This window comes from Micrasema longulum, unplaced genomic scaffold (assembly GCF_059751315.1).
Source record: "Micrasema longulum isolate JH-2025_06_02 unplaced genomic scaffold, ASM5975131v1 h1tg000805l, whole genome shotgun sequence".
In the NCBI taxonomy this organism is placed as follows: domain Eukaryota; kingdom Metazoa; phylum Arthropoda; class Insecta; order Trichoptera; family Brachycentridae; genus Micrasema; species Micrasema longulum.
The window spans coordinates 471,580-496,609 of NW_028277997.1; the positions used below are offsets into that span (position 1 = coordinate 471,580).

The 25,030-nt window shown below is 32.5% G+C and overlaps 1 long non-coding RNA gene across 1 annotated transcript in view; it reads left to right on the forward strand.

Annotated features, from left to right (window-relative positions):
- The window catches only part of LOC148278950 (uncharacterized), a 254,560-nt gene that overhangs the window by 192,224 nt on the left and 37,306 nt on the right, over positions 1-25,030 (forward strand). Inside the window, exon 2 of the long non-coding RNA XR_015823022.1 lies at positions 16,290-16,349. This is a non-coding gene — a long non-coding RNA (uncharacterized LOC148278950). The remainder of the gene's footprint in view (positions 1-16,289; positions 16,350-25,030) is intronic.

A 25,030-nucleotide genomic window follows, 5' to 3' on the forward strand; every position in this document is an offset into this window, starting at 1 on the left:
TATTGATGTTTTTTGTTGATATTTCTTCCACCAGTCTTGAAGATGCCTACTTAGGCGAAAGCGCTCGTTGGTCAAAATAATAAAAAGTAAAACTAAACCAAGAAGTTTCATTGATAAGTTTATTTGTAAATTTTATCATTATCAGTGCTATATAAGTTAAGTTACATAATAATGTTAATATCTACGAGCCAATATTTTAGTTTATTTTTATATGGACTTTAAATGGCATGTAAAAATGGATAATTCTGTGCCTTGTGTCTGACATTTTACGGCTATTTTGTGCTGTATTAAGAAACCGTTATCAATAATAAAAAACATTACTACTAATGTGTGTGTATGTAAAATGGTAAATATATGTTTTAATGGATACTTACCCTTTACATGATGACAAGAAAGAAAAAAAATCTACACGGGCCCTTTTCGCCCCAAGACAAAAAAATATTGTTTTTTTGTATGTTTTCTGTTGTTTTTCTCTTAAGTAAAAAAGAATTTTATAAATTCGACTTTAGTTATGGAATTAACTACCAGACAAAACTAAACAAAAAACTCAGACAGCCCTAACAAAAGATGTCTAAAATATTGTCATTACTAATAGAATATGAATTTTAAAAAAGAAAACTCATTTTGTTAAAAAAATATAATCCGTTACTGTTTATAAATAAATAAATTTCAAATATTTTTTTAAATAGTAGTACAAATTAATTATAATCCTAGCATGTGCTGCTACCCCATTTAAATGATTTATTCTTTTACTTTTTATTGTTAATAATTCTGTGGACGAAAACAAATATCTCGGGGTTTATTTGGATAGATATTTGAATTTCAAAACACATTCTCAATATGTTACAAAAAAAAAACATTTATGGGAAGATTGCGAAATGTAATAGATGTTAAGAGTGGTGTTCTTATATAAAAAACAATCACATGTTCACTCATAAATTACTGTTCTTCTATTTTTTTTATGTAATAAAGGAGAAATTTAAAAAATACAAATTCTTTAAAATAAGGCGATAAGGATTATACTCAAAAGAAATATTTTATTTATTTTATTTTATTAACATAAACGGCAAATCTGCCTTTTACAAACATTTATAATACTAACATATTTGGCTTAATATTTTATTTTTTTTAAAAAAACGTAAATTTCCTTATACCCAAGATTTATAAAAAAAAATTAAACCTAAAAATTATACAAGATTTATATTTAATAAAATAACCTCAAAACTATACAGCATATTCAGTAGAAAGTTTAAATAATAAAACATTCTACAGTAATACGACAAGATAATCATAAGTACTGTTTCATATAGCTGGCCAAAGTGAAAAAAAAACTGTTAATTATGAAATGCATGAATAAATAAATATAATTACCATTCACCATCTTTGAAAAAGTTCAAAAGGTTTGTTCTATAGGAACAATACCCTACACTAAATATATCAGATACGTGGGAATAACTATTGCCGAGTTCATGAAGTCTATTTAATACGGCATTACAAGTATACACCGTCCGTGAATTGTTGCTACAAAACGGTGGCACCTGTCTAGTCATTCTTTCAGGCACCCTGAAGTTGATGAGAGATAAAAGTTCAGGGCAATCCCATATTGAATTTACAATTTCGAATTTATTTAAATATCTATTCTAATGTAGAAAGAATGCACAAAGAAATTGGCGTGCTCACAGTAAAGCAGCAAAATAAATATAATGTAGCATTTTTTATACATAAAATAATTAAGGGGATGAATAAAATAAAAACAATAATAAAATTTAACCAACAATGTCATACATATGAAACAAGGGGTAAAAAAAGATAAGATTACCAATGAGGAGAAAAACAGAATCTCAAAACTCATTGTACAAGGGATTAAAGCTGTACAATGAGTAACCAGAAAAAATAAAGGAGATAGAAAAGATTGAAATATTTAAAATTAATTTGAAAAAAATTGTAATACGAAATTTTGATAAAAAAATTGTAATGTCATTAAAAGTTTATATTAGTTCATAAGATGAACTAACGTAATAAAGCAAAAATAATTAAATAAATAGTATTTTGTTGTGAGTTAAAGAAAAAAAAAATACATGTTAATTATGATATGAAATAAAAACGAAGGATTACTTAATTCCTTTTCTACAATCTTTCATGCAAGGAAAATTTCTTGTTTTGTGACGGATTTGCAGTGTATGAAAATGTTTATCCCTCCGCTTACTAATTTGTCACGTATTTCATAATTAGTACCTCTGAAAATGTACAGTAAGAGCGTTACTTATTATTTTGATGTCCTTTGTTATCAAGGGGCGTACCAAAAAAAATCGTTTAACCCTTACCCAGTGTACGTGTATTTTTATTACCCCCAAGGCGGCCAAACAAATAAAGCATTTTACCCCGTGATCAAATTACCCCCGCGCCCCTCCCGGCCCTAGCACTGATTACAGCCCTGGCTGAATAGAAATAATGGCCGGCGTCTAATTACACGCCGGATTCGCGGAATTCGCGTCACGAGACACGCGGGACAAAGGGGTACGACTAGTTCTAATTTGCCACATTTTTTCGTACTAAAAAATATAACTTTTTACTAAGCGTTCATTCGTCAAGGCTCGGGAAAGTAAAACACTTCGTGCGCCTGCTCTGTCTTTGAAAATGCGCTCATGTTAGTTCACTAGTATACTTTTGTGCAATTAATTTTGAGCATAAGTCGCTCTTAAGCAAACCCAACTCAATTTGACGTATAAAAAAAAAACATTTAAACCTTAGAATTTAATCCTTTATTTCAAGATGAATGTGCATAGAAATTGAATTCGGTATACTTAACTGTTTTAATGTTATCATCTGTTTTTGTTTTTTTGAAGACATTTAAAGAATATTGTTTTTTTTTTATCTAAAATTATACTCGTAGATTCTTATTTATGTATGCATTTAAATGAAGAGAAACGTTTGTTTAATCGGAATATGAAAAACGGATGCACCACGGTCTAATTTATTTTACACATCGCACTACACTGTCGTAAGTCTAAATTTGACTGTTTTAAATTATGAATGCAGTTTAATTACATTTTAAAAAATCTGTTTAAGAGAAGACTCTCGTATATTTACGCTATTTTTTTGAGCGAGATATACCATCTCAGATTAATAAGGCGCCACAGTTGTAAAGACGGTATTTCGCTCTATTGTATAGAACAAAAGCGTTGTGAATTTTCGGTTTGGTTTTTGGTTTACAACAAACGTGTAAACAACAGTTTTGGTTTGCGCTTGCGATTCTCGACTTTTCAATTTTTTTATTTATTTTAACAATAAAATAGCATACATTGTATTTTTATTACATGGTATTTATTTTTCATTTTTATTTTATATCATTTTACAATACGCCCAAGGGGCATTTACAAAAAATATGCAGGTAAGTACAAATATAGTGAGTAAAAATTTAAAAGATAAACAACGCTTTTTTGCATACATGTAGAAACAATAAAAAGCATTCTGCCATGCAAAATAAAAATTGAAACTTTACATAGTAAAAAAGAAAAAAAAAATTAAATGGATATAAGAAAAGAAATTGAATTAAAAAGCAAATTGTAAATAACTTGTAAAGAATTCAAACAAAAAAATAAATACATTTACATATACTTAAAAGTATAAAAAAAATGGTATCAACAAATTATTGTTAAAAACAAATAATAAAAATTAGTTAACAGACTATTGTAGTATTGTTACTACAGTAACAGTATTATTGTAGTATTGTTGTTCCCGCAAAGCCATGGCTTGTCTGCGGGTTACATGACTTTTTGTTATATAAGGTAGGTACAGAGTTTAATAAAATCGAAGAAAATATTTATGCGCACACTTAAGATTCACTTGCTCTTTTTAATAAGGTTTCGATGTTTTTAAAGTGTACATTATTTTCACCGAGTATTAAGTTCAACAATTTTGATACTACACTCCCCATTGTTCTATCTCCATAGCAGTTTTTCTGTCGAGGCACCGTCAGCTGGTATGCCGATACTTGTCAGGTCATATATCAAATACCTGAGTACCTACGGCCCATTGTGTGGCTGTGAACTGTAGCTAACTTCATGATTGACAACATTAGGATGATTTTTGTCGGTATGGGCAGCTCTACAGCTGTGGCACCCATTACTCTGAACATTCTATTGACTTCAGTATTCTTTGAAATCTATTCATTCAAATATTACCAACAAAAAAAAAAAAAAGAAAGTAAAAACACCAGCAAGCCACAAAAAGTGGGGATTAGGCTCCTCTACAACGGCCAGCTCCCGGTCCTCCAACATCCGAAACAAATACGTACTTACATATACAACAATGTTTTATATAATAATCAAAAACACTGTATAGATATAAACATAAATTATAAATAGCAAATATACAACAATAATTTGGAGTTCAAATAAATTACTGTTTTGGTAGGGTGACCATCTCAAGACAGTTCTCGGGACCCAAATCCGGAAACCATTTTTAACAAACACTTAGAATTGCCGTTTATTTGTATTTTAAGTATGCAGTGAGAAAAGATGCAGCGTTGTTTCTCCAGGTGGTGAATTGGAAGACGACCACTGTGGACAGACAGAGCAGAAGGCGACAGTTGCAGAAGACCAAAGCTCGATATGAGCTGTTGCGCCATAGGAGAGAGTTACGAGCGTTTATAAATTTTAAAATGTTTGTTTTTGCTGTCCTGAAAAATGCCCGATTTATACATACTCAGCGTACTTTTTGGGGTGCGACCTGTTTCGAAAGTGTCATCATACTTCTTTAGAACGAGGATTGCCTACATAGGAACCGATAGATCCATATTCTAATATTCTGCTATCCGCAGCATTGGGCCTGTTTCATTTTTTCTTATTGCAATAATACTCTATTTTGAATACAAGTATTGACAAAAATAAATATTAATTAATTAATAATTTAGTTATTCTATTATATCTATTTTATGTAGGCTGAGAGACTCCAATAGAGATGTGAATGTAGCTTGGATTCCAGTCCACTCGGGTACCGGGGAAACGAGCAAGTTGATGAACTAGCAAGAGAGGCTTTGGCAAGCGGTTCACCCCCTCCCTTCTTCCATTCGCAGATTTCAGACTTGTCCCTTCTATGTACATTTGTAGGTTAAAAATTGTACATTGCTGCACTAGCAGTCTTCTATTTAAAATGAAAGTAGTGCAGAATCTATGGTGCAAGTGTGGCCTACGCCTGACCACATCCTTTTTGTTTGCCCAATAACTGACGGACACAATATTTATTTCACTTCTTTCCTATTCTCACTGACCCTCGAAGTGATTCATCATATAGGAAGATTTCTGATTGAAAATGGTGTGAACTTTTAGGAGGCTGCTATTCCTACTTGGATCTTCTAAAAATCCCAGTCTACATAAAATTATTAACGTGGTTGGCAGAAATCATCCTTCGTAGGATAAATTACCAATAAAAAATTTGTTTTTTTTATTTTATTAGTTCAATCATAGTCAAGTGAATTAAAATAAAATGTAAAAAAAGGAGGGACAGTAAAACTTTTACAAAAACATAAAATGTTTTTTCAAAACCTAATGTTATTCTTATCACTCCCCTGAGAATTAGTTTTTTCATTTACTTTGGCGAACCCTCGATTTAACTACTTGGCAAAGAGAATGGGCGTCGTAAAGATGGCGCTGTAACCTTTTGTCTGATGATTAACTGCCTTGTTTGTAAACCCTCTGATCCTTCCCAGGAAAGCTCCACGGGAACTTTTCTTACAAAAGATATCTGTTGCGTACGAACTTTTATAGATCATGATAAGCATCTTTATTGTTTCTATGATCCTTGTGCGATATCCGCTGCCACCATTCTTGTCGAATACGACGAAACATTTTGAAATTTCCGTATGTCATAAGATGGCTGAAGTTTTGCTTTGTAAATTGAATGATTCAAAAATGTAATTTTGCACTTGAGATGTGTATATTGTCGACTTTGTTGAGTCTATTGAAAATATGTCCATCAAAATAAATAAATTCGGTTGTTGTTTTTGTATTTAAAAAGTTTTATTAAGACAATTGTTTCACTAAATGTGTTATTTCATCAATTTAACAGTTTTGAGAAGGGAATATGGAAGTCCAGGCATTAACAGGGCTTATGAAATGTCACTGGCTGGTACAAGTGGCCATTTTACATACTAAGTAACATTCACTATTCGGGCTATGTTTAAACATCCACATTTTCTCAACTAATCCATACGTTAACTTTTATGAATTTAAGGAGCTGAAACCTTTTTTGTAGTCAGTGATATTCATCTGGCTGAATTAATTCGCCTTCTAGAGAACCTCTGAAAATAATTAGACCCAGATAGCAGATGTATTTAAGTTACTTGTAATGAGCTTTGGTAAGGTTTAAAATAATTATTTTCTTTTAGATTTTTGTTCAGCCTTTGCGAAGAAACTGTTGTGTTCGGAAACCGATCTGCATATTAAATTTATTTTAGTGTTTTTACCACTTCTTTTTATGGTAGTTAGTTGTATACTGACAAAAATATTGTTTAAAATAAAAATCCCAGTAAAGTGCACATCTTTCTGATTTACAATATAATTTATTTAGCTTAATTCACATCTAGTAAACATAAATTATTTGCGTTTGTCTAACGTTACTAATTCCCCAAAATCCAGCTTTTACTCGTCCGCGCATCAAACAATGCTTCATAATATTCCGCATTTTGCCAAAACTCTCCAAATGGGGTTTCCATGCAAACAATATTCACGAAAGAGTGCAAATAATACTTATGTTAGGTCTGCCTATTAAATCTGAAGAAATACGATGTTTGTCTCGCACACACATCAAAATTGAGCGTCCCTTTGTTCGCCCTTTGTTCGCCCTTTGTCTCGAGGTATTTATCTCAGTAGCCATAAGCGCTTATATAGTTTCGGTTATTCGCAAAGCTAGGTTCACATAAGAACAATACAATCACGTCGGGGTGACCAACGTAGGAATTGATTGTTAAGGGTTGGAGCCCCTACCCCAGTTAGAGATTGACAGAAGTCTCGAGGTTGTTGTTTAAATGCGTATTTATTGCATGGCGAATAAGATACAGCACTTGGTTGTGTAGCACGAGTGTAGCGGCGTGATGGGTTGAAAAGACTGCACTTGAACTACATGTTGGAACTGAGTGACTGACTGACTGAACTTTACTGGACTGGGCGTTAAGTGCGCCCTGTGGTCTCTTTATAGGCCACGCTCCTTTGTTATTCATATCTCGATGGTAGGGGGCGGTGTTAATGTACTGCAGAACTATGCTCTCGTATTTTTGTGCAATGCTGTTAGAGTTGCATAATTTGATGTATTGTATTCTATAGAAAACGATGACATTGCTTCATCGGCCATCGCACTATTTCAGGTGAAATGTTTTGGCACGCGTGTGTCGTCGATTATGGACTATGAACTCCACAGACAGGACAATATTGTCTTGTTCCATCTTCGTGAACAGCCTCGACCTTACAGGATAGGACATTTTTTTTATTTATTTACACACATAAGTTTATTGCACATTATTTGAGACATAAGTCTCAACTCCATGGGACTAAAAGTCCTGTGTTGAGATGAAACTAGTAATTAGTTGACACAGACACATGAGTATATTACCACAAATATAGTATCAGAAACATTTTTTTTTTTAAATACATATATACATCGGACACCAATATGGTAAAGCTATAAATATCGAATTGGGGAGGGGATGGAAAGAAGGAGAAAGGAAAAACTCTAATATTTAGATAGTGACATTTCAATATTGATTTAAATGTAAATGGATACCACATTTATTATCTAAGGCAGTGGTTCTTAACCGGTGCTCCGCGAGCTTGTTGCAAGTGCTCCGCGAAATTATGAAATTTTATAATTACAAAATTTTACGTTGTCTCATTTACTGTGCGATTTGAGTTGCAAATATAATGGCTTGATGGCAGCACCCTTGCAAAGTGAAGTTGTGTGGGCTCACCTCACAACAGTGACAGCGGTCAAGTACTCAATCGAGAACCGTTGCTTGGTTACTAGTTACTAGCACTTCCACGCAGGGGATTCCCCTTGCGTTGTTGCGTTTATGTAGCTATTAGACAGACCCTGTGACTAAATAATCTTTTGTGTATTTATTTCGATGCTGTTTATAAGATAAGTGCATCTTTAATTTCATTCATTTTTTTATTATGACTTTAAATATGTTTCTTACTATGTATTCTGTTTTTATTTCGCATTTTACTGAGTGTCAAAATATTTTTATAGACATATTTATTTATTTTCATGGTTTTTTTTTTTTACTATGTTTTCACTGCATTTATTACTTTGTTTTTTTAATTTATTTTTTTTGCCACGTTTTTTTTACTACATTTTTTACTATGTTTTTACTACATTTTTACTATGTTTTTACTACAATTTTACTATGTTTTTACTCCATTTTTTACTTAGTTTTTCACTTTGTCCTGTATCTTTATAACTGTTTCTATAAATTGATTACTGTTTTTTATATTTTTTTGACTGTTTTAGAACGGGGTAAATAGCCCTAGTTAGACAGTCAAAGCAACTTTACATAAATTATAATTTTGTGTATGTAATAAAATGATAATAAATAAATAAATAAATTTTTTAAAAATATTACAGTTTTCAACCTCATATTTCTGAGCTAGGTTTCTCGACATTAACCAAAATTAAAACGACGAAACGCGAAAAACTTAGCAATTTGGATGAAGAAATGAGAGTAGCTATATCAAATATTGAACCTAATATCGCTGAAATTTGTAAAAGCAGACAAGCTCAGGTATCACATTTTGCCGCAAAAAGTTTGATTGTAGTATTAATGTTTTTTTTTTAAATGAATGTAATTTTTATCTTGTCTGTAATCAATTTTATTTTCAATAAAAGTTAATTTTGTATGTTTTTTTAATCTTTAGTTTTGGTGTACCGCGAATTTTCTTTATGATCAAAAGTGCTCCCTGACTTCAAAAAGGTTCAGAACCACTGATCTAGGGCGTCTCTGACATGAGGGGTAGATTATTTCACAATCGAGTAGCTACGAGAAATTTCTGTTTACACGAGGACAATAGGCCGATGCTGGGAGTGGACAATATTGTCCTGTCCTCGTGTGAACCCTACTTAAGTATTCTCCATTCTCGTTACTCTTTCTATATTTCATTTCCGCTCGTTTCTGTCGAATGTCGGATCTCTTGTTTATTCGTTCCGTCCCAGTTTACCCCCTCCCCTGCTCAGCGCGCAGTGATGTCAGTGTGACAAGTGACAGCGGTATAATAACACGAGTCATTTTATTTCCCTGTTTCCCGTAAATCCTCTATTCGAATTTTACGTCAGTTTTAAATAACGCCAGCTGGCTTGTTATTAAGGTACTTTTTTTGTTGCATTGTACACTATCGGGCCCCAGGTTTTTCGTAATGTAATGACTTATTAATTTAGATAGCTGTATAAAATTGAAATTTAACCCTCATCTTAGCTGGTAAAACGAAACTATTTTCTTTCACATTTGATGGTTGAAAAGGCTTCAGAATCCCAAACATATGTTATCAAAGTTTATTGTAATTGTGATAATGCAGATAAGAATGAAAAATTTGGTTAATCTGTTTTAGCTAAATGCTGTTTTCCTCGTGTTTTTAGTTCATGAGAAAAAATAGATCATATGCATCATATTGAATACATTGCCGAAAAAAGGTCAAACAACTAGTTGTACCTACCCTAACTTATACACAATGTATACAAAAAATATTTAAAAAGCAAAACATTCTTATTTAATCCGGACGCTTTTCAATGACACTCTTCTTATATAAAGTATTGTTTTTAACAAAAACCATCGCCATCCCACGAAATGATGGGGTAGACCCAGCATCCCTTATTCCTTTTTAATATGTTGGACCCTGACATAAAGACGTTTATCAGTTGCAATCCGTATGAAAAGATGGTGAGCAGGTGGATAAAAATTAGACCTTTTGATATCCTGTAAATTGTTTCTTTGAAATAATATTTTGAAATCTCTTTTTTTATTTTTTTATTTTGTATTTCGTTATTCATGTTTGTTTAAATTATTATTATTACCATTTATGCTTAAGTTTAAATGTCAATATTATTAATATTGGTTTTAATTGTTAATGCACAATTCAATGAAAAAACACTTGTAATAAAAAAAGGTTTTACCTGAACACAGGTAATTCCTATCTCGTCGGAACCTGGAACAAAGGAACAAACCTCTGCACATTATCGAAACATTAAAATAAATAAGTGTTGGCTCTAGAGTACGTTTTTTAAATTTTATATCATCTACTAAACATCTTTTTTACCTTCTTTAAATTATGATCTGCCTTTAAAAAGGGTTATTCCAACAATAAAAAATGGCATTTTCGTAATAGCCGTTACGAGGATAGTGTATTTATCAAAAGTGCGTGTATTATCATCCTGGTTTCTCTATCCGCGTCTAGTGGTGTATAGAAAACTGCATCAGTATTCAAATTACACCGTATGTGGATCAATTTTATTACAGGGAAGGTTTGGTGATCAATCTCACGACGATGAAATATTGCAGAGTAGAATCATCTTTCGAAACCAATATTTCACAATCCTCCTGCCAGGAATCGAACCTCTCGGAAGGTTTGGTATAAAGAGATGCCTGAATGTTTGAAGAATAAAAAAAGTTTGAATGAATTCATAATGAAATTTTATGTATAATGTAAAATTATGCTAATAAAATAAGAGTAAATATTATTTTATATAGGTACTTTGTATTGTAATATAATCTAACTTAAGAAATGCTTTTTTTTTAGTTAAATAAAAAGCATGATAGGCGCACGCGCCTACCTATACTACGAGGCGGACTTATGTAAATATCTCCACTCGATTTCCTTTTTCTGGATTTTTACTTAGAGTAGCCATCGATTCCAAAACACAGGTCTAGGGTTCTGTTTCTATTTCCGCCCGGGCACATAATGTAAAACTGATCATACATTTTAAAAGTTCATTAAAATTTAAATATTCGTCTTTGTTTTTAACCACTTTTTGAATATTTTACTACCGATCGGTTTCGAAGCTACACAAGCTTACCTCGATAAGGCAGCATTCAAGCTAGATGTGGAAGATCTTTTCAATTTTCGTCCTATTTCTAATCTTTCCATCGTATCAAAAAAAAAGAAAAAATAGTTTCTCGTAAGCTTGTTGCGTATATCGTGCGTGATTCTGTATTTTCGGTAAGGCAATCGGCATTCTGACATTTTCATTCCACGGAGGCAGGAGTGGTAAGAGTAATGTCTGATATTACTGCGGTAGATTCTGGTCGTCTGGTGTTGTATGCTCTTTTGGACATGAGTGCTGCATTTGATACTGTTGACCATAATATTTTGCTTGAACGATCCGTGAAAACTTATGGTATCCGTGATCAGGCACAATACATATAAACGTAATTATGCAGAAATCAGGCAGTCTACAATTTCAAAATGATGAGATATTGGTGTTAGCGGGTGCAGTAAGTTCAAGTCTATGTTGTGCTAAAAACAGTCAGACCGCTTTCATACAAAAAACTGTAATCACCTTCTGAAAGTAGTTTCGATCACAAAAACGGTATTTCACATTTCGCAGAAAACACCCACAGCACCAGAAAAATCTTACGGTACTTCAAAAATCATTAAAACTGGTCAAATATATAATTATGTAGGTTCTTATTTGTAATGTAATATTATGTAGTTCAGTTCATATATTCATGAAAGAAAACGTGGAGATATGTTCCACGGCAAAAGCTTACCCAACTTTCGAGTGTTTAATAGTATTGGGAAATTACAGGTATGTTAAAGGAAAAATAATTTCAAGCTATTTAAATATGTTTTACTTTCCCAGATCCTTTCCAATATTATGTTCCATAATAAGGATACACGTACACTAACTTTGACACGTTTCTAAATTGTAATCAAATAATCATGTATTTTTTCCATAACTTTTAAATTATGTCTAAAGACGCAATGATTTATGTCATTTATACGGACAAATCGCGTCAATCGTTGTGCATTAACTTTGATTTAAGTTTAAATTGCATATTTTCCATTACCGTTGCATGTTCTTTATAGGTAATTGAGAAATAATCATTTTTGACCACATTTCAAACTGTTCCTCTGTCCGATATGCATCATTAGTTTTACAATGGTTTATAATAAAATATTGTTTATTTTGAGCTGATTGAATTATCTCTAGGTCAAGATCATTGGATGCAATTAAGCCTGAAGGTGGAAATTATGCGATGCATTTTGAACTTATACAATTAATTGCATCTTGTTTGTAATATGCTTGATTCGGTCCCAGTTTAATATGGGCTTGTTGCCATATGGGCATTTACGTTTTATTTATTTATGTTTATCGTTATGTATTCAGTGCTATATTGGTATAATACAATGAAATTAATACAAAAAACATAAACCCAACATAGCACCAATAACGTACACAACACAATATATTGTAATACAATTTCTGAACAAGACAAAATGTGACAAGAATATGTAAAACACGAGACTCTATTTGTGTTAGTATCTCCATTGTTGTGAATAAGGAGTGTGGCTTATGAGTTGGTGTTTGTAAAATGCGCTCTTTGTTTTATGTGTATAGGGGAATTTGTATTTTTTATCTTTGTTTTTTACCTTCATTTATTTTTTAGAAGATCAGAATGTTAAATAAGTCAAGATCGTACATCTTCTCAAATTTTGAACAGTTACCAATCGCCCTTCCTAATAGAGAATTCTGAGTTGCGATATTTTTCACTCAAAATTTTGGAAAACGTGTCCGAGAAAATATAATTCAATTAAATATATTTTTAAGAAATAAGTAAGTAGCAGTAAATAAATTATACTAATCACTATTTATATTATGAAATATTTAAGGAAAACTAACTATCTAACTGTGATAGGTTAAGCTCATTTTGAATTACTGAGATGCTAGATGAAACTTGTGTACAATGCGTTGTAAATCATTTTCTGATTTTGTCACTATGGTTTCATCGTCTGCGTGACATGTGATGTTAACGACCATATTTCCCTTAGTCCTAGATTTTCCATTCCCTTCAAGCGTTTTATTTATTTATTTATTTTGTATAAAAAACTGTTCAAGTTTTTTGGTTTTATATTTTGTTGTAATATGTTATGTTATAATTATGTTTAACCTACTTTGTTGTTTTGAATATGCACTTTAAAAATAAAATAATAATTATTGTTAATAAAACACATAATACCGATATTAAATATTATACTCCCAGGAGTTATTAAAAAAACTCATTTGGGACCGTACATAAAAATAAAACATTTCTGTGACAATTCATAATATCCTACATAGTTAATACAACCGAAATAGTAAGAAAACATTTCTGTGACAATTCATAATATCCTACATAGTTAATACAACCGAAATAGTAAGAAAACATTTCTGTGACAATTCATAATATCCTACATAGTTAATACAACCGAAATAGTAAGAAAACATTTCTGTGACAATTCATAATATCCTACATAGTTAATACAACCGAAATAGTAAGAAAACATTTCTGTGACAATTCATAATATCCTACATAGTTAATACAACCGAAATAGTAAGAAAACATAATACAAGAAACATAAAACACGGAACTTTACACCTTTTATATAAATTACATTAATACAATCACTATCAAAAAGATTCAAGTAATATTTTTCAATTGCGACACTTTTGGATTTGCTATTCGACTTTTCGTGTTTTAGCTCATCGGGCAGTTTATTAAATTCGGAATGGCCAATATTTTCCAGAGACCTTCTGCCGAACTTCGTTGAGCGAAACTTAGATACCTACATGAAGATTCCCTGAGTTACGCGTATTGTAGTTGTGAATATTATGACCAAATGTGTATTTTAAATTTGTGTGAGGAGATACGTTTATGGTATTCTAAATACTTTTGGTTATGTCATGCGGTAGCATCACCTTGAAAGGAAGTATTTTTGTCTGTCGGTTTTTGTTAGTATTTCTTTTGTTCCAAATTGAAATTTGTATTACATAAACAATAAAACAAATAATGAAGAATATTGATGTTAGTCTTCTATACGGAAAAGGAATAAAAAGAGAGAAAAAATGAGATACTAAGGAAGAGAAAGAACATGTTTTTTCAGGTGTGATTTAACAAAGCTACTTTAGAAAAATCTTTGATAGTGGATGGAAGATGATTCCACAGTAGTGCTACATGGATACTATTTGAATTAGAAAATATGAAGGGATCATGCTTGGGAATGAAAATAGTGCTTTAAGAATAAGATCGAACAGATAAACCATGAACTTGTTAGTGTTAAACTATGAAGTACAGTGACCAGAGGTGAGAGGGTTTGATAGTCTCTCTGCTGTCTTTTTTTAAGCCATTTTAGTTGCCTGCGAAAATCAGATACGTGTTCATATTTTCTATAATAATACCAAATACCTATATGCCTAATGCATTTATTCTCCGTTCGTTAGAGTTTAATCAAGCAGTTCACATCTTAATTCTGTCACAAGAATCCCAGCGTAATCTAACATAGGTACTACAATGCAGGGGCGAATCGTCAAAGTAAGCGATTATGCACAGCTTACCATTATATTTGACTTTAAATTATAATAATTTATAGTAACCATGTTTATGGGAAAATATATAAAGTAATTGTTATTTATTATAAATCATCGTTTATATCTTTCTACAAAAAAATATCCATGAAGTGCGCCCAGCGCCAGCGCCCAGTGCATTCTCACTGAACGATAAAACTACCCGATTACCTCAGCTTATTCTTCCATACAAAAAAGTACACTGTATTTTTCGTCTTTAACCCAAGTCGGCTTTTTTAGTACTAAAACAAACTGGCAGATTACAAGTATTTTTAGAAGATTCTCTATTTGGAAACTAGTATTTCGAACATTATTTCCGAAGGACTATTTTTCTTTGATGGGATACCGTTGACATATTATGAATCACATAGGACAGGTGGCGTTCGCAGTGGCCGTTTTAGGCATTATTCATTTTAAAAGAAATCGGCCAGTGCTCAAGTGTTGACAGTACTGTAAATGACAGATCATAATGGAAATATCTGTTGAATGTCATTGTGGTATGTGTTAATAAACTTTTGTACAAGTTTAGTATTCTATTAAAATAGTGTAGATTAAAGCTACGTATATCGCGTGGTTAGTAATAATTGTTGTTTGAGTGGATTTTCACAGAACCACAGAAAAAGTAGTAATTTATAATTACATTACTTACATGTTATGTAAGTACTTATATGTAGTACAAATTAATGAACATTTTAAGCAGATTACCTATAAAATAAATCACGGCTCGCCACTGCTACAATGAGTAACTAATTTGTAAGTAATAATAAAAAACATTGTAAATCTCTACGCATGCACATATTGTCGTGTAGAAGTTAGCACGTTTGACTACATTAATGAGGTCATAAAGCTAAATTCCCACAAAGTCAATTAAACACAACAAATGTACTGTAGACAAGAAACAAATGTCACTTATCAAACCAAAATACATTTAAGTACGCTGGATTAAAAAAGACATAACATGCTAATATCAATTAAACATTTTAATTTTAAATAAAATACGTAATTTTTAATTTAAAATATTGTCCGCTTTGTGCTCAAATGGTCAGCGCGTATGCCTATCTTGCAAGAGTTCTCGGGTTCAGTTCCCGACATGGTTGATATACAATATTTATTTTTATAATATTTTTCGTACTAGAATAGAAGTCCGTAGACGTAAAACTGATCATCTTACCTGCATGTAACAAAAATGATCAAGATGCATACGCTGCGGTTAGTTTACTAATTCAGAGCCCTATGTTACACTAGGCGTGGAAAGGAAAAGATGAGAACTAATTAATTGTCTTGTAAATCCTAAATGCTTCCACGCTCTTATATACCTGCGTGAAAATTTTCAACGCTTATCAGTTCATGGTTTACCTCTTCGTTCTAATTCTCAAAGCACTCTCTTCACAATTTCTATTTCTTCTCTTACTCTTTTAGTGTTCATGCGAGAAAAGGGAATGTTACACAGTGTGTAAAGACCGTAAACCAGCCAATGAAAATCATAAGCCCTTTAGATGCCTAGACTTCTATTATCCGTTCCCTAAAATGTTCATCTCTGTTGTAATATGTTAAAATTTATAAATCTGTTAAATTATTTGTATTAAATTATCAAAAATTGTTCTGAGAAATAATGTGTTTGTAATAATATCTTGCGCATTTCAAATATTTTATTAGAAATAAAAATACGCTTCTTCAGTAATTTGTTTTTTCTTTTTTTTCAGGTTAATCGTCAGTATTGAAAAAGCAATCGTACTGTGAAATTGATCGAGAAAAACTTTCAGGTGAGTTTTATTAGTTTTTTTTTTCGCGGATATTTTTCAACAAAAATATTGAATTGCTTTCCTGAATTCTCGAAACTGCCGTTCCATTTATTTAACGTATCCTGTATCCTGGATCAAACTGTCCAATCAAAACTATTTCCGTCGGATATACAATTTGTAGATATTGCTTTTTACGTATTATATTTATTCGATTTATATACAGAGAAAATGATATGTGAAGTTATGTATTTTTCATTAATTTATGAGTATAATCTGTTTTTCTTTGTGCCTTCAAACATAAATGTCATATTACCATATTTAAGTTTGTTATATATTAACATTCTACAAAAATTTGGACAGACTCAAAATTTTGTCGGCAATTCCACCTGGTGCATGTAGAAGTATAAAAATAGAAAAAAATATAATTTTTAGGCGTTGCGTAGTATTAAGGTGATATAATTCAATTAGATGAATCTCACCCGCATAAATAAAGGTTTTAGCTCGTTAACTTCCCAAACATCAACAGATGAAAGGATTGAAGGAATATAGATGCTCAAATATGGGCAGAATGGTGAATGTTACAGTGTGTAAAGTGCAAATTAAACCAGCCAATGACAGGTCATAAGCCCTGTAGATGCCTAGACTTCTATTTTACCTTCTCTTAAATATTGTTCATCTCTGTTGTAATATGTCAATTAAAATTTTTGTTTGAATTTGTTGCAACAGAGAGGTAAAACATTTTTGAGAAGGGAATATGGAAGTCTAGGCAAAGGAAATCCAGCCAGTCTGCAAGCATTTGGACAAAGTCAAAACATTGTTTAAATTCATGTGTTATTATTTTATTTGTTTTGTTTTTAAAACAAAAATCGGGCAATAAGGAATTGCAGTGGTTTTTATTATTTTTTTATTTGTTAATAGACAATCGAACTAAGCCATTTTTTAATGTATTTTTATGTATCGTGTTATCAGCGCTATGATTTTTTGATGTTTGGTGATTTTGAAATTATTCCGCCTGTGACCTCTCAAGTTCTCTACAGCAAGTTTTCCTGATTGGTCAGTAACCGGAAATGAATCGCAACACTCTGCCTTCGGTTGATTTCGGAGAACTAGTGACGTCTTTCAAAATAGATCATTATGATTTTCATGCATTTTCGACAAACTTTGCCGCGCAAAAATTGATGCTCTAATTTTTGCCTCTCGTGAGAAAACTTTTTTTATGTCCAATTTTCTGTTGCACTGGACCTCTATCTTCTTCGGGCATTTTAAAACTTTTTTTTACCATTTTTCGTTTCGAAATATAAAATTTCTAGACTAGTGTTTGGTTTCAATATTAAGTTTATCATAGTAATGATTAATTATCTTTCTCACGGAAGGTTCAATTAACGATGAGAACACATGAAATAAAAATCTATTTTTTCTCAAACCTGGGTATTCTGTACGGTAATTCACCACTGTAATTAGGTCTCCTGGCCTGTAGTTGTGGAAAACAACGAACAATACGTAGTTCTACAAAATAAAAGTCAACCCAATAAGTTAATGTCAGGTTTGACATTTTCAAACCTGTAATTAATACACATACGCGCACAGTGAAATATTACATTGTCCAACCAACCAACCACCTTCAAACAATTATTTCACGTCAACCTTGCCAGGAACTGTCTGTGTATAAGCGGATGAAAAATACAGTTCAGCGTGTGAATTAAAACCAGAACCCTGAACGAGTGTTAACAATTTAACTCGGAGGCTGCTCTCAGCTCTGTAAATGCCTAGACTTTCATGTCGCCTTCTCAAAAAAATTCTTCATTTCTGTTGTAATATTTGAATCACTACAACTGTATTTACGTACTTAATAAAAATATATTTATATTATAATTATCTCGTTTTCGTATTGTTTAATCTAATTTATTCCCCATTACTTGGATACTGCTCAGTTAAAACCATTGAAAGTTTACGATTGAATCTAAAATAACGTTTTAATAGCTTGTACTCGATATCCCATTAAATTCGGGGGATATTTTGCATAGTGATTGATGGAATTCGAGACGAGGGCTATGCATAAATAATTAATTACTTGGATAATTTATCGAAAGGAAAGAAGTGGTTTTTAATTAAAACGAAAAGTAATTTCATCCTGAAAAGTCGCTATATGAGCAAATTACTCGTATATATGAACGCATTACGAGTATGTATTGTATTGCGTTGAAATTAAATTGATTTGTGTGCAAAATGAAAAAAACCTGTTTTGTACGTTAAGATTTGTTTTTGTATCATTTAAATTATATTATTAAAAACCAATTTATTAAAGAAAGGGGGCGGACTAGTGACCACGCGTGTGCTAAGTATTTAATACGATGCACAAAAACACATTTTTCTAAGATAATGTATCAACAATACCTCAAGCGACGCAACGTTCGTCCGACTTTTCTGTTTTTGCTTAATAAATATTCTCCTAAAATTGAATATGACATACAGTGTTTTCAGAACGTTCTATTTTTAAAAATATTATAAAAAATGTTTTTCACAAAAATGTTTAGAAGAAACAATAAACATCGCAGATTTGAACTGAAACATTTGAGAATATTGTTTTCTTTTGTGAATACTCAAATTATAATATGTTTATGAAAATGGGTACGTTTTCAGTTTCATTGACATTGAAAATATATTTTTTTTTGCTATATACATAGTGTATAAAACGCATTTAGTAAAATAAACGCACATTGGAATCGCATGTGGCGCCTGCTATTCCTAGCCGCACTCACAGTTCTTTTTTGTTTTTTTTTAAAGTTGGTATTTTCCATAACACATACTCCCAGGTATTTGAAACTTTCGGCCCATTTGATGACTTGCTTTGATAGTCATGGGATTTCGGACATCAAGATATGAAATGTTACACAGTACATGAGTTTTTGCAATATTGATTTTGAGCACGCGAAGTACCTATTTAAGCTATCTACAGTAGTCTGAACACCTGTGCTGAATCGTCAACTATAACCGCATCATCGGCATACTCTAGGTCGCTGAGGTTTTAGGAGGAGGAGATAAATATTCCTCGATCTATTGAAATTGACTTCCTCAGGATGAAGTCCATGAGAATTATAAAAACTAACGGTGCACGGCCGCAACCTTGACCCCAGAAGACTCTGTGACAACATCGTTGATTCTGATTCGGCACTCGCTACTTGGGTGGAGGGCTTTGATAAGTTCGACTAGATTTATAGGGACCCCATATGATTCAAGTATTTTCCAGAGTGTAGGTCTGTGCGAACTTTCAAACGCTTTTTCGTAATCTACAAAGCTTATAGCCAAGGAACTATTTAGTTTTTTGTTCTCCTGTAGAATACAGCGTATGTTATAGATTGATCCGCGCATGACCTACCAGATAGGAAACCTGCCCGATTCTCCCTTAATACTCGCATAATTTGTCCTTTAACTCTTTGCAGTATTATATGATATGCAAATACACTTCCAGGTACACAAAGTAGCGTGATGCCACGATATTTATCACAGTTTAATGGATCACCCTTCTTGTGCAATGCGATGATCTCCCCATTTACTCAGTTTCTCGGGCGCCTCTCTTGTTCCCACACCTTGGTCATTAGTTGGTGTAAAGGGCCAATAATGCCAGTGATGCTGTTTTTGAGAAATTCCGGATGTATATCGTCAATTCCTGGTGGCGTTCCGTTTTTCAAGTACGACTCGGGATTGAGATATCGAAGGTGGAAGAGGAGGGGGGTGATTAAGTACTCTCTAGAAATGACCTCGCCATATTTCCTTCACGCAGTCTGTGTCTGATTCGATCACTGTATCAGAGTTTTTTACAACTCCTAGGCAGATCGTGCGTTTACCACAGCTCTTACGCATGATTTTAAATAGTTTTTGGGTATCATTTTTTCCATCAGCTTTACATGTACTCGTACTTTAAGATTGATGTAAATCCAATGCTTACTTTACGTAAATACGTACCCCTGGGCCGAAATAATGTTTTTTTGCCCTTTTCTGCTTTTGGATTCAAGTCAGAGTAAACTCTTTTTCCCATGGCGCTCTTTCGTTTCACGAATATTAAGCTTAATCGCTTAAAATTTACGGAATTCATTTTATACTTACGTTATCTACCAACGTCGATTTACAACTCAACCTAAAAATATACAATCAAAAGTGTTGTTCATTGTGTTATTCTTTTTTTTTAACATTTTTGTTTACATCACACTAAAAATACATTATATTCAAAGTACAAATAAATTAAACCTTTTTTTTAACTTGACAAATCATTTCGTAGCGTTATCCAGTAACTTAAAAAAAATACACGGTTTCAGTTTTTTTAGTCAATATTTTTTTAGTCAATATCAATATAACAAATTGAACATGAAAGTGGCGGAATTGAAAAATTTATTGAAATACGAGTACTTTAGTTGAAACCTTTTTTTAAAGAATTGTATTCCCTTTTTTTTAAAAAAAAGAAGATAATTCTGGTTGTAATATTAAATTCAAAACAATATCTTATGGACTTTTTTATGACCTTCAGACCAGCTCTTACCGAAAACGATTAGTTTTCAATAAAAAAAATTAAAGTTTTACCGAAGGCATAATTTTTAGCTGAAATAAAGGAAAATTTCACAAAAATATATGTGATTTGAAATGCTTGAATTTCTTTTCGAAATCGAAAATTAAAATTTGTCTTCGGCCACATTCATGTTCAATTTATTATCTTTAAATTATTGCAACAAATTCAAAACATCCACATTTCCTCAACATGTTCAAACATGGGCAGAATGGTGAATGTTACACAGTGTGTAAAGTGGCCACTCAAACCAGCCAATGACAGGTCATAAGCCCTGTAAATGCCTAGACTTTCATATTCCCTTCACGAAATTTTTTCCCTCTCTGTTGAAATAAATTTAAATATGAACAACTCCCTAGGGAGGAAATCCAGCCAGTCTGCAAGCATTTGGACATAATCAAACATTTATGCTCAATATCGTTTTATCTTAAGAGAAAACGCGGTCCGACTTTTCTTCATACGAACGTATACCCGTATTTTCTCTCTGGATTATGGCACTAAAGTACTGTTTTTTTTACACTCTATATATATTTACCATTTGCGTGTCCCTTTTGTTTCGTTTTTATAAAAATAGTTTATTACAGGAACTATAACAATGCAAACCCGCAAAAAAGCACAGTTTTATCTGCTGTCTTCGGGCGCACGGCGCACTAATATAACACTAGTAGAAAAACGTACGGATACAGATTTTATTCTGATACTCTGTTTAAAAAAATAACAAAGTGGGTTCAGTTTTGAGTTGCGGGAAACGGGATACCGAAACGTCGATTTGGTCTATTTTAACAAAAGGTCTGACATGCAGTTTATCTTTTCCCCCACAACGTCAGGGAGGCATCTGCGAGACAGTGCCAGGGAAACAATGTTCGAAAACCTATTTGTCAAAATTCCCTCTCCTCACAATTTATGTAAACTGTAACAGGTATGTACTTATGTACCTACTCAAATCTAGCAATAGCAAAGCATTGCCTGGTTTAGCTCGTAATCTAAAAAAATTCAATCAAAATGTTTTTTTTTATTTTTTAGGTGACTTTGTTTTAAATTAAATAAATTTGCGCTAAAAAAATGAGGAACGGTATAAATCATAACTATTTTAAACGAATTTTTCTGTGTAATACTGATAAGCGACGCATACAAAAAAAAATAGTGACGTACTTAGAGATTCCAATAGTAAAAAACAAACTCGCCGCTTTTGAATTTCGGTAGGTACGAGGGTAAAAAAATCTTAAAATTCGTGTATATTTGAATGCATACCCGAATTGAAAGGGTTTTTTTTATTTATTTAATCTTTTTTAAAACCCCTTAGAGTTATATAATAAATGTAATAAGGTCTAGTCATCTAATGTCTTGTCTGGTCAATGAAGTCATCGTGTGCTTTGTCAGATTGATTTTAAATTTGTAGTAAATAAGTCATTATAGCGTTTATAGATAAGATTAAGAAAGGGTCTCTGAGATGGTTTGGTCACATAGAACGAATGGACGACGAAAGAATGGTTAACAAGTATATATGGCGAAAATGAACGGTAACGTGAGGCGAGGATGACCAAGGAAGACGTGGCATGATCAGATAAACCAAAATCTTAAGTCTGGTCATGTCAAAAGCAGACAGAACCTAAGGGTATGTATGACAAGACGTACGAATGTGGAAGAAGCTAGGAATGTATGCCAGGATAAACGTGGGTGACGGTCCATTCTCTCTGCCTACCCTTTCGGGGAAATGGCGTGATGGTAGTAGTAGTAGTAATAGCGTTTAAGTGCGTTAAATAGTATTTTTGAGTGTCCTATGTCCTATGTTTGTCTTTGTTTTTGTGTGTGATATTTAATTTAAATATTGACGTGTTTGTAGGCGAAAAAAAACTAAAATGGAGCATGGCTCGTCCATCCATGGCCGTTCGCTTGACTTTCCTTTATTGAATAATGTAAGTTTTACAGTTTTCCGAACACACTAATTCCCGTATCCCGCCCCCACCCCGCCAGTAGTCGGGACCATTAATCACCGCGATATCGCACAATACCATGCCTTCCAATATTGCGAAATGATCCCATATGACTCCCCAAACCACCCCGACGACTTAACGCACATTAGCCCACGATTTACACAAATCATAGTTTATTGTAATAATATTTTTTTAAATATCTCATCCGCTTAACAACTTTAATTTTATATTCGTGTCCGGTGTAAATGTATATTTTTATCTACAATTTTTTCAAATTCTTGTCGCATTTTCATGGAAACACCCTTTGTTTATTTATTTATTTGACACTTTCTATACAAATACAATATATATATACATATAAGGGCGGGCATATTGCCTCAAGAAAATTTCTTCCTACCTACCCAAACCGTTCAGTTTGAGAAAATTATAAATACATGGACATATTGAATCTTACAATTTTATTCAAAAATTAAAAGCAAAGATAAACAAAAATAAATATATAAAGAAAAATAATTAACACTATACTATGAAGAGAGGAGAGGGGATGGGAAGGAAAGAAGAAGGATAAAGGAACAATTTAAATATTTAGATTGTGACATTTCAATCTTGACTTAAATGTAAATAAAGAAGAGGCGTCTCTAACATTAGTGGGTAGATTATTCCACAATCGAGCGGCTACCACTGTGAAAGAGGAGGCAAGAAAATTAGAGCGGTGACAGGGTATTAAAATTTCAGACTTTGTTTACAAGTCTGAAGATACCTCTTAGAGGGTGAAAGCGCCAATTGGTTTATTAAATAAGGGGAAGGGTTACGAAATTTTGTACTATTTAAATAATGTCAAATATGTATTTTCTGTTTTATTTTTTCAATTATTTCAATGTTTATGAAGGTACACGTACATTGTATAGTATATAAAATGTTATTTACCTGCAAAAAACTTGTTTTCAATAACGTTGTTATCAGTGTTCGTTCGATAATCACGTGCTTTGTGTAATTTCAGTGTTCTTGGAAGTGTCGTATTATTTTATGAGTTTCGTACTTTCAGTTTTCCCGGGACTTTTCAGCTTATTTCAACTTTCTGAGTCATAAACATTTAAATTAATTGGGGAAAGTTCATCGGAGAACTTCAGAGTAATTTATGTAAATAAAGGACTTTCAGATCTTGGCTGTAATAAATGAAGTGTAACTTGAATCTTCGTATTTTATTTATATAATTTTGCCCAGTTTACGAACTAAATATTTCGTAATTACATTTATTTATTTATTTACTTATAACTAGTTTATTACATATTTTTAGTTTATTACATATTTTTTAATATGGAAACTTCACTGGTCCATTAGAATTAAGTCCAATTGTGTAAAATATTAAACTTTGTAACTGTACTGTATGTTTCCTGAATAAAAGAAAATAAAAAAATAAAAATAAAAAAATATTTTATTTTTTGGATGTTTGCAGCCTAACTACAAAGTTAGGGCAAAAGTCCGTTTTAGTTAGGATTAAAAGTCCCGTGTTGAGTTGGGACGAGTTATTAATTAACACAGACATACGAGTATATCACCACAAATATTGAATTAGGTCAGAAACATAGTAGTAATCAAATAAAAATATCTGGCACATCAATATGATGAACAGCAAACCCGAAAATTCGGAAACATTAGTTTGATGTTTTCCACAGTCGGGTTGTTTAGAACTTCTAACCTTTTAAATTTTGATGGTTACTATTATTAGAAGATGTAATTTAGGCCTGATTTTGAGAAGACAAGTTTTGTCAAATTAATACGTCACCACCCAGAGAAAGGAATGCTCTGAGGTTTTTTGTTATTTTTTCGTTTAGTAATCCGATTTATTTCCGGCATAATTACGCGACGCTTCTCGGAAGTGTGCTGGGGTCGGGCGCCTTCCGTCACGCGTCCCGACGCCTCACTTAACCCCGTTCCGTCCCGCGGGAAGCTCTGATTAACAGTAACGCCGAGACGAGCTTTTCCAATTCTCGATTCGGGCCATAATTGAACCCGACTCTCTCTGCCCTCCGAAAGCGAAATTACCGAGCCTCCGGACAAAATGTAGATTTACCCGAAATTACCTAAACCTCCGGACAAATGTAAGATTTACTGTAAACCATTTGTCTTGTGTATTACCCGCGACGTTAACCGGTGCTTGAAATTGTTTATAGTGAATTGTAGGTGATGGTTGGCCGATTAATTTGTTT